At 48.1% G+C, this 10987-nt stretch overlaps 1 long non-coding RNA gene across 4 annotated transcripts in view; it reads left to right on the top strand.

Annotated features, from left to right (window-relative positions):
* LOC103351478 (uncharacterized) overlaps nucleotides 1–10987 on the top strand; it is a 109326-nt gene that overhangs the window by 16265 nt on the left and 82074 nt on the right. Inside the window, exon 1 of one of the 4 annotated variants that reach the window (XR_007911423.2) lies at nucleotides 1–4663. The exons of the other annotated variants lie outside the window; for them this stretch is intronic. This is a non-coding gene — a long non-coding RNA (uncharacterized lncRNA). The remainder of the gene's footprint in view (nucleotides 4664–10987) is intronic. 4 annotated transcript variants of the gene reach the window in all.

Genomic DNA, 10987 nt, shown 5'->3' with positions numbered 1-10987 from the left:
AGGTCCCCGCCCTCTGCACAATTTTTAGGCGCTTGAAAGTCCCCGCCCCGGACTAGCCTGAACCTGTGAGAGGAGCCATAGAGCAGGTTGTGGGAAGGGCCGTGCCTCCTGTGTGGAAATGCAGGGGCCCCGCCAGGGTAGGGCAGCTATGGACCTCGGGGAGGGGAACCTGGGGTAGACCCCTCCTATTTTGAGGGAGCAAGCATGAGAACACCCTCAAAGGTCTCTAGGTCTGGGGAGGAGCTGTGAGAAAGAGTGGATGATCCCCTCTGCTTCTCTGGGCTGGGAACGGGGATGGCTTCCGTAGGCTGGACTGGGTTAGGGGCCCAGTAAGTGCTCCCTCCCTTGGCTTCCTGCCTGTGAGCCCTGTCCTTCCATCAGTGAGCAGGGATTCTTCTCTAGGTAGGGTGTCCAGGCTGCCTAGAACCTGGACCAGTGACAGCTCAAGACTTGCCCCCTGCCAGGTCCCCCAAAACCTTCTCAAAAACTGACTACAGTTTGAGCCACGCTGGTGTGGTAGAATGGAAAGTATGGTAGGACGCCGCTCAGCATCCAGGTGTTAGGGTCCCCGCATCACCAAATACCATGGACCAGACTTCTTGAGAGAGGCCTGAGGCAGGGCAGGGAAAGCTTCATTTTGTTTAATCTCCTTGAGGGGTATGGAGACAGTATGTTAGGCTACTGTGGGGAATCACTTAGGCACCCGTGAACTTGGTGCTCTCCAGGTGAGTGAGCGGTTCCCCTTCAGTAGGTTTCAGATTAATTTTTGTTCCTGGGCTATTTCCTGGTCTTCGTGGTAGGAAACCCAGGAGCAGCAGTTCCTCCCATGCTGGTTGGAGGTTTGCAACCATTAGAAGGGTGAGTCAGAGCTCAGACACCATCACCCATCCAGAAATCAGTCAGATGCAGCCTGCATGGGCCCCTATCTAAGTTCTCGATCCACATTGATATGAGCATCCGGCTCCCAGGGGCTGTGTCTGGCAGTCTGGGCAAAGGTGAATCTCTTTCCTGAGCCAGACCTGGAAAAGGACTCGCTGCACGGTATCTGATCTCTTGTTCTCTGGGCCTGCTCCTGCCTCCAGCCTCTGCGTATACCCTCGGCTGGTCTCCAGTTCTGTAACAGCCAAAGAAAATGGCTTACATTGCCATCCTAGGTAATAGCAGAAACTGGCCTTTTCCACTAACCTTCACCTCAGCAAAAAGTTTGTTTCACATTTATTTCCCAAGTCAGTCCTTACCTCATCCTGCCCTTCTGCCCATGCTGGTATACTGTGAGGCCACAGGCACAGCGTGGGAATGAATAATTGAGAAAAAAGTCATCCAAGCTGCTGCATACGCTAAATGATAGAGTATGTTGAAGCACTTAGAACAGTGTCCGGCACATAATCTCTCTCGGTACTAGCTGCTATTCTTTTATTACTTTATTCTCCACCCCTGCAAAATCTCCCAGGAGTACTCAGCCTCTCAGACCCTCCCTCCTACTTCATTTTTTCTTTTGCCTTTCTCAGCACATGCACAGTTTTTTAATACAATTTTTAAAAAGATTGTTTATTAGAGAGAGAGAGAGAGAGAGCAGAGACAGAGAGATCTTCCATCTGCTGGTTCACTCCCCACCCAGATGGCTGCCATGGCCGGAGCTGAGCCAATCTGAAGCCAGGAGCCAGGAGCTTCATTCGGGTCTCCATATGGGTGCAGGGGCCCAAATACTCTGGCCATCTTCCACTGCTTTCCCAGGTGCGGTAGCAGGGAGTTGGATCAGAAGTGGAGCAGCAGGGAGCTTCTCAAACCAGTGTTTGAGCAGTGTTTATCTCAGCTCTCAAACCAGTGTCCTTATAGGATGCTGGCGCCTTAGGCATCAGCTTTACCCATTATGTCACAGCACCGGCCCTGAGAAACAGTATTATTATTGAATAAGCATTACTCCAGAATGTGATGAACATTCCAGGCAATTGCTAAGAAATTGCAAAGACAGATACACGGCCAGGCATATACAACAATCATGTTTTCAAGGTAAATAACGCGGGGCCGGCGTTTTGGCATAGTGGGTTGTGGTGTAGTGGGTAAAGCTGCTACCTGCAGTGCCGGCATCCCATATGGGCATCCCATCTCGGCTATTCCACTTCCAATCCAGCTCTCTGCTATGGCCTGGGAAAGCAGTACAAGGTGGCCCAAGTCTTTGGGCCCCTGCACCTGTGTGGGAAGACTTGGAGGAGGCTCCTAGCTCCTGGCTTTGGATTGGCCCAGCTCTGGCTGTTGCAACCAACTGGGGAGTGAACCAGTGGATGAAAGACCTCGCTTTCTCTCTGCCTCTCCTTCTCTTTCTGTGTAACTCTGACTTTCAAATAAATAAATAAATAAATCTTTTTTAAAAAAGATAAATAGCTAATCCTTAAGTAAGAGGACTTGATAGCTGCATTTATCACACGTAGTGTATACTGGACTGACCTGGTAACTGGGGTGACCTCTGTGTTAGCTAGTTGGCTTAATCAGAGGAAAAACAAGCTTCTAATATCTTTGGGAGGAGACGTAGATTTGCAGCATAAGCAAAATGCCTCTGCAAGTTAGGTTCCTGCCCTTCCATGGAAACTGGGAGGTGGAACTTTAACGAACTGGCTCCCAGGTCCTCAAGAAAGACATTCTTGGGTGGTAAGGTTGGCAAGACACGTGTATAGCTTTTAAAAAAGATTTGTACTCATTCCAAAGAGGCAGCAGGAACTTTCTAGTTTGCTAAAGCAAATGCTCTATGAAAGGAAGAAAGTCTTTCCCCATATTTTCAACAGATTAAGCCTCTTGCTTTTGAATTTTGATTTGTCTTTACAACAACCATTTTGTTTTTACATGTGCCATGGAAGGAGCCAGGCTGATTGTGAAGCCCACACTGGCACACGCGCATGCCAGAGCTGCACTCCCTTCTCCCCTTCCCGCTCCCCGTGCCCTGCTGTCTGTGCCTGGTAGCCAACTCCCATATTCCCATCACTGCTCTTGCAGAACATTTAATTTCTCATCAAAGCTTCTCCCAGTAGGTTATGCCCCTGGGCATGTAGATGGGGTGGGTGGACCTTACTTTTCAGCCAAAAGGCTTGCTAAGGAGTTTTTCTAGATGCAAGACTGATTCTTTTACATTCTTTTTTTTTTTTTTTTTTTTGACAGGCAGAGTGGACAGTGAGAGAGAGACAGAGAGAGAAAGGTCTTCCTTTGCCGTTGGTTCACCCTCCAATGGCCGCCGCTGCAGCCGGCGCACCGCGCTGATCCGATGGCAGGAGCCAGGATCCAGGTGCTTTTCCTGGTCTCCCATGGGGTGCAGGGCCCAAGCACCTGGGCCATCCTCCACTGCACTCCCTGGCCATAGCAGAGAGCTGGCCTGGAAGAGGGGCAACCGGGACAGAATCCGGCGCCCCGACCGGGACTAGAACCCGGTGTGCCGGCGCCGCAAGGTGGAGGATTAGCCTATTGAGCCACGGCGCCGGCCCTGATTCTTTTACATTCTAACATAGTAGTGTTGCTCAAACTGCAGTCATTTCTTTTTTTTTTTTTTTTTTTAAGATTTATAATTTTGTCTGAAAGGCAGAGTTACAAAGAGGTAGAGAGAGAGGTAAGTCTTCCATCTGCTGGTTCACTCCCCAAATGTTTGCAATGGCTGGAGCTGGGCAGATCCAAAGCCAGGAGCCAGGAGCTTCTTCCAGGTCTCCCATGCGGGTGCAGGGGTCCTAGCACTTGGGCCATCTTCCACTGCTTTTTCAGGCCAGAGCAGAGAGCTGGATTGGAAGTGGAGCAGCTGAGACTCCGGTGCCCATATGGGATGCGGGAACTGTAGGCAGCAGCTTTACCCTCTACACCACCATGCCAGCCCCTGCAGTCAGTTTTGATGATAGCTCCATTGTCTGCTAGGCAAAGAGACTTCAAAACCTTTGTGGGCAATGGAATTAAAATATAAGTTTATTTTGATGCAAACATTTTTTAAATTCCTGCATAGTGTTTTGGGCCCTTGCTTGGCACTGGGCTGTATAAATTGGTATTTGTTCCTTGAAGCGCCTATACATTGGACACACAAGCATGGCATTATACACCATGTAATTTTAAACCATATAATCATAGGATGTGAGTTCAGGGCAGACATTGTATCATTTGTTTTTCCAATTAGTAATTTGGGTACTTACCTTTTTTTATTTGCTGAAATCCGGCACTTCCCTTTCTGCATGCTGTCACTTGCTTCTGTCATTGTCTTCCGGTGTAGCAGGGGAAACCTTGTCCTGTGCCATCTGGTGGGTCATTTTGCAGTGCTGCAAGGATCCCTGCAGAGGCTCCAGCACTGACATAGATGTGAGCTTCCAAACTCTTTGTTCACGGTCCCTAACTATGTGTGCAGCCTCAGCCTCCTGAACCTTCAGGCCTTGGAGTTGAGCATGGTTCTTTTTTTTTTTTTTTTTTTGAAGAGATATTTATTTATTTGAAAGGCAGAGTTACAGAGAGGCAGAGGCATAGAGAGAGAGAAAGAGAGGTCTTCCATCCGCTGATTCACTCCCCAAATAGCTGCAACGGCTGGAACTGGGCTGATCCGAAGCCAGGAACCAGGAGCTTCTTCCGGGTCTCCCAAAATAGCTGCAACGGCTGGAACTGGGCTGATCCGAAGCCAGGAACCAGGAGCTTCTTCCGGGTCTCCCACGTGAGTACAGGGGCCCAAGTACTTAGGCCATCTTTGCCTGCTTTCCCAGGCCATAGCAGGAGCTGGATCAGAAGTGGAGCAGCCGGGACTTGAACCACTGCCCAAATAGGGGATGCCGGTACCGTAGGTGGCAGCTTTACCCACTAAGCCACAGTGTGGGCCCCTGAGCATGGTTCTTAGAGCAGACCACACTCCTCCCAGAGGGCTCCCTCTTGAGACCCTGGGTGTTTCTTCCTGCTCGTGGCCCTCTGCTGGAACCATCTCAATCTTTCTGAGACTATTTAATTAATACTGAGCAAGGTCTAAAATACTCGGGTCTCAGTCTCCTTCCACATGGTTAGTGCCTTCGGCCATGTAGTCAGTTACCCTCTGCTCCTCTTGCTCCAGCTCCGCATACCAGCTGAGTGTTGGGGTGGGGAGTGGGAGATGGGCAGGCTGAGCCTTTTCACGCCCCTCAGAGAAGAGACCTGAAACACTTGTTCCCAGGTTGCTGTCTGTGTCTACTCAGAGAGAAACAAATGCCTGACAGATTCTTGCTTGTTTGCTGCGTGTCCCTCTCATCCCCGCCCTCCTCTCACTCAGTCACTCCAATCTTAGTAGGTATCCCTAAGCCAGGCCCAGAGAGTCTGCTCATGTTTCTGTGCATTTGTAGAATTATCATTAAACATGAATACATGTGTCAGGGTGGTTGGTTTTGGTTGTTTAAAAGAATCTGAGTCAGGCGTTTGTATCAAAACCAAAAAATGAAAGAAAAAAAACCAACAAATTCAAAACTCACCCAGATGGGTTCTCGTTCGATTTGTTAGGATAAATAGCTGGTTTCCTGAAAACAAATGCATTTAAAATTGGTTTACGTCAGGACGCCGTGCAGTGAGACGGTTGAGGGGTGAGCTGTTGAGATGTAGGCCCACTACAGGATGGTCCTCCTGTCCCTCTGTGCTCCGGCCCACGGTGACAGCCACGCAGCCTCGTGGCACGCCCGCCTGCGCTGGCTTAGCGTCTGCCGGGCTGTTACCATTCATGCAAATTTTTAATGAGAAACTTTTCCCAAGGGAGCATCTCTGGACTCTCTGTTTTAAAAACCTGCAGCATGACTTGGAGCCGGCAGAGTAGGCTGTGGCTGTGGACTCCAGCACAACCATCAATGTGGCTGTTCAAGAAACTACGATTACGTCCATTCCAAGTTGTAAATGCTAGTCCTTTTTTTTTTTTTTCCAATAAAAAGACCATTAACTTAAAAAAAAAAAAAAAAAAGAATCTGTACCGGGGTGAGTGTTTGGGTTAGTAGTTAAGTTCTGGTCAAAATGCCCGAGTCTCATATTGGAGTGGCTGGGTTTGGCTTCCCGCTGTGGCACCTGATTCCAGCTTCCTGTTAATACATTCTCAGAAGGTAGTGGATGATGGCTCAAGTGCTTGGGCCCCTGTCACCCACAGGTGGAACCTGGTTGGAGTTCTGGGCTGCTGGCTTTGGCCTGGTCCATTCCAGGCTGTTGTGAGCATTTGGGGAATGAACCAACAGATGGAAGATCTCTCTCTCTCTCTCTTTCTCTCTCTCTCTGACACTCTGCATTTCAAGTAGAGGGAAATAAATAAATATTTAAGAGAAGATAAGTTGATTTTGTTGCAAAATTTTTGAAATCCATGTGTAGTTTTTTTCAATTATACATATTTTCATGCAATTTAAAAAGATTTATTTATTTGAAAGTAAGAGCTACCGAGAGAGAGAGAGAATCTTTCATCTGCTGGTTCACTTCCGAGAAGGCCACAGCAGCGAGGGGTAGTGAGTCCGGGCACCAGCTGGTGATGCAGCAAAATCACCATGATCTTTTTGAAAATATTAATTATACTTATTGTTTTTTAAAAGGTTTATTATTTGAAAGGCAGAGTTACAGAGAGGCAGAGGCAGAGAGAGGGAGAGAGACAGAGAAAAAGATTTTCTATCTGCGTTCACTCCCCAGATGGCTGCAATGGCCAGAGCTGAGCCAATCCGAAGCCAGGAGCCAGGAGCTTCCTCTGGGTCTCCCATAAGGGTGCAGGAGCCCAAGGATTTGAGCCATCTTCTACTGCTTCCCCAGGCCGTAGCAGAGAGCTGGATCGGAAGTGCAGCAGCCGAGACTCAAACTGGCACCCATGTGGGATGCCAGCGCTGCAGGCTGTGGTTTTACCTGCCACACCACAGCGCTGGCCCCAGTTATATTTATTTCAAAGTCCTATTGTAATACCTTGTTACTTCTATTTCATTGGGCGTAAGGTCCTTCAGCTTTTCGAGTTTGTGTCCTTCTTATGGTGTTAGACCCTTCGCAGCTGTTGGGCAGTAGTTTTGTGCAGACCTCTTCATGGTCTAGACCGCAATCCTGTCTTTCCCAGCCCAGCTGGGGACTGAAGCTACTGTGCTGCTGTCAGGGCCACGCTCTGTACTCACTCTTCCTGAAAGCTGGGAGACGGTGGGTTGTGCTGCCCCTAAGATACATGAGAAATTGGTGTGCGGGGTGTGATGGTTCCATATTCCCTGTGGAAGCTTCCATGTGGCCATCTCTGAGGGAGAGATATGTTAATATGGTCCCATTGATGTTCCAAGTTACACTTTCCCACTTCAGTCTAATCTAGAATGATTTCTGCCTTTTAAAAAGTTATCTCTCCATTTCACCATTTTCATTTGGTGCATAGTTAGTAATTTATGTTTCACATATGTTCTGTTGTTTTTATGGTTAGAATTTGGTGTGAAAGCCTACATTCTAGTACTTAACAGTTCATCATCTTTTAAATTTATTTGAGAAGCATAGAGACAGAATGAGAGATAAGAGATCAATAGAGCATATTCTATGTTCCTCCTCAGATGCCTTCAGTGGCCAGGGCTGGAGCCAAAGCTAGGGCCTGGGAACTCAATGAAGGTCTCCCTTATGGATGGCAGGGACTCAATTACTTGAGCCATTACTGCTGCCAACCAGGGTCAGCATTAGCAGGAAGCTGCAATCGGAATAGAGCTGGGTGTGGAACTCAGGCACTCCTGTGTGGGACTTCGGTGTCTTAACTGCTAGGCGCGTCCCCAGTCCACCATCTTGTAACGAGTTTTGCATGCTTATTCTATATCAAGTCCTCTCATATTGGTATCTTATAACTGAAAATATTTTAAAACAGTCTTATGATTGTTCGACTAGGAATCAAAGAAGCCAGAAGTGGCTGAGCACACATATCCTGCTCCACCAGGGTGTTAGAGTTAGGCTGCATTCCTTTGAGTGGTTAGATCAAGCTGTTCTGAGCTCCACCTGCCAGGGAGGGTGTGCTCTTTCTCCTTCTCCAGGGTCCTCCTTAGTGACGCCAGCTGGCAGTGCACAGTGCTTACTTTGGGCCTTAGGAAATCCCCTTTCCATATCTGAGTTCCTAGCAGCTCCAGACTCCTCAGGGAGGCTAAATGTAGCGAGTTAGTGCTCGTCACCTTCCTGGGGAGAAGCGGTTCTGAAATGCTGCTCAGTCAGCCCAAGCGCCCTGTCCTCTCTGTCTGTGGTTGCTGTTGCTCACGTATGGCCTTGCTGGCGGCTCTCAGTCTGCCTGGTGATTTTACCCCTCGTTTACTGCATTGACTGCTGGGGAGCGAGAGTAGCACCTTCCCGGACAGTGGCTGGTTCCGAGTTGGACACGTGGCCCAGGGTGGGCTGACCAAAGCCCAAGAGGGTTTTTCTGGGACTTCGATGGAGATAGAATGGGTGAAGTCTTTGTGTTTCCTCCGTGGCTGCCAAGCTAGGAGACTATGGGCTTGTTGACTCAGTGGCTCCCTTGGAGAAAGATCATCAGAGAACAAAACCAACGAGCAGGAAAGCAAAGGTGGATTGTGGAGGGAGAGAGGATGAGAGAGCCTGAGTCCTGAGGATACTCAGGAACTCCTTGATCCAGCCATGCCTGAGTTCAGACTAACCTGACCCTTTTTTTTTTTTTTTTGACAGAGTGGACAGTGAGAGAGAGAGAGAGAGAGAGAGAGAAAGGTCTTCCTTTGCCGTTGGTTTACCCTCCAATGGCTGCCGCGGCCGGTGCGCTGCGGCCGGTGCACCGCGCTGATCCGAAGGCAGGAGCCAGGTGCTTCTCCTGGTCTCCCATGGGGTGCAGGGCCCAAGCACTTGGGCCATCCTCCACTGCACTCCCTGGCCACAGCAGAGAGCTGGCCTGGAAGAGGGGCAACCAGGACAGAATCCGGCGCCCTGACCGGGACTAGAACCTGGTGTGCTGGCGCCGCAAGGCGGAGGATTAGCCTAGTGAGCCGCGGCACCGGCCTAACCTGACCTTTTAAATAGCAGGAACAAGTGCCATTTTTATTTTTGAAATGCACACGTGCACACACACACAACTGTATTATTCCTTTGTAGTTGAAAGTGTCAGTCCTCTGGTGTTTAGTTTTTCTGGAGAAATGATGTTGATGATGATGGTGGTTTTTGTCCCGGTGCTGCCCACTAAGTCTCAGAGGGGTGAGAGGGCGGCTTGGCTCGTCCCCCAGTTCTCCCAGCAGAGGTGCTTTAAGGCGCATTGCGTTGACGCCGTGACTCCTGTTTGCTCTGCATTTGTTCACAGGTAGTATTCCAAGTCTTTCTGTCACAATGTAGGGAGCACCTTTCCACTGGCCATCTTCTGTGTGTCCACTCACAGTAACATTTGTTATCTTTTCTGTAGTTCTTGATGTCCGGGAGTGTTGTTGTCAGTAGCAGTAATAGTTAATCAGTACTTTCTTTTCTGGGGAGGTTTTGTGTTTTGTGTGGAATTTTTAAAGTTTTTTTTCCTCAACTCCACTGTAAACACTGAGCAGTGAGCAGTCGTCTACACCTGACTGGGTCAGCGACATCAGTTACATTTCCAGAAACGTCCCAGTTTCTGCTCCTGCAACAGTGTCACCAACATTCCAAAAAATAAAGTCAGTGACTTACTCTACAAAATCACAGTTTAGAAAATAATTTTATAATGGTTTTAGATTTATAGGAGCATTGAGATGCCAGTGCAGAGAATCTGTCACCAACATTTTGACATGTGATTTAAAAATTTTAGGTTGGGGATCCTCTCTGAAGTTATTTGATAAATATCTCATACATTCTTTTTAATCCTACACTTAAAAATATTTATTTATTTACCTGAAAGACATACAGAGAAAGAGAGAGAGAGATCTTCCATCCACTGGTTCACTCCCCAGCTGGTCACAATGGCCGCAGCTGGGCCAGACCAGACGTTTCATCCAGGTTTCCGCGTGGGTGGCAGGATCACAAGCACGTGGGCCATCTTCTACTGCTTTTCCCAGACCCTTAGCAGGGAGCTGGATCAGAAGTAGAGCAGCAGGGACTTTGAACTGGCACCATATGGGATGCTTGCATCACAGGTGATGGCTTAACCTGCTTTACCACGATGCTGGCTCCAAAATACTTTGGTTTTGAAGGGGCATATCAGTTTATTCCTTTCTCAAAATTTTAAATTTTAAAATAATTAATATTTAATTGAAATTAATAAGCTTTATAGGAAATTACAAGGATAGTGTAAAAAGTTTCAATTATAGTTAATATAGCTATATAGTACAATATCAAAACCAGAATTTACATTGGCATTATATGTGTATATAGTTCTTTCTACACTTCTTGTCTGTTTGTCTTCCCTTTTGTTACATTTTATTATATGTGCAGATTTGTGTAACCACCATTGCAAGCGAGATAAAAAAATACTATTCTACTACTTCAAGGATCTCCTTGAAGGATCCTTCAAGGATCTCCTCTTTTGTTTTGCTTTATTAAAATTTATTTATTTGACAGGCAGAGTTAGGGAGAGACAGAGAGAGAGATCTTCCATTCACTGGGTCACTCCTCAGATGGCTGCAACAACCAGAGCTGGGCTGATCCTAAGTCAGGAGCTTCTTCCGGGTCTCCCACGTGGGTGCAGGGGCCCAAGGACTTGGACTATCCTCTGCTGCTTTCCCAGGCCATACCAGAGAGCTGGGTAGGAAGTGGAGTAGCTGGGTCTCAAACTGGCACTCATTGTTGGTTCCAGTCCCGGCTGCTCCACTTCCAATTTAGCTCTCTGCTATGGTCTGGGAAAGCAGTAGAAGATGGCCGAAGTACTTGAAGTCCTGCACCTGTGTGGGAGAAGAAGCTCCTCACTCCTGGCTCCTGGCTCCTGGCTTTGGCCTGGCCCAGTCCTGGCTGTTGCAGCCAACTGGAGAGTGAACCAGCGGATGGAAGACTTCTCTCTCTCTCTCTCTCCTCTCTCTCTCTCTCTCTCTCTCTCTCTCTCTCTCTCTCTGTCTCTCCTGTCTCTGTGTAACTCTGACTTTCAAATAAATAAATCTAAAAAAAAAACCAA

The sequence above is a fragment of the Oryctolagus cuniculus genome, chromosome 17, assembly GCF_964237555.1.
Source record: "Oryctolagus cuniculus chromosome 17, mOryCun1.1, whole genome shotgun sequence".
Taxonomy (NCBI): Eukaryota; Metazoa; Chordata; class Mammalia; order Lagomorpha; family Leporidae; genus Oryctolagus; species Oryctolagus cuniculus.
Note: the sequence above shows the minus strand (reverse complement) of the source record. Positions and strands in the feature narration are given on the sequence as shown.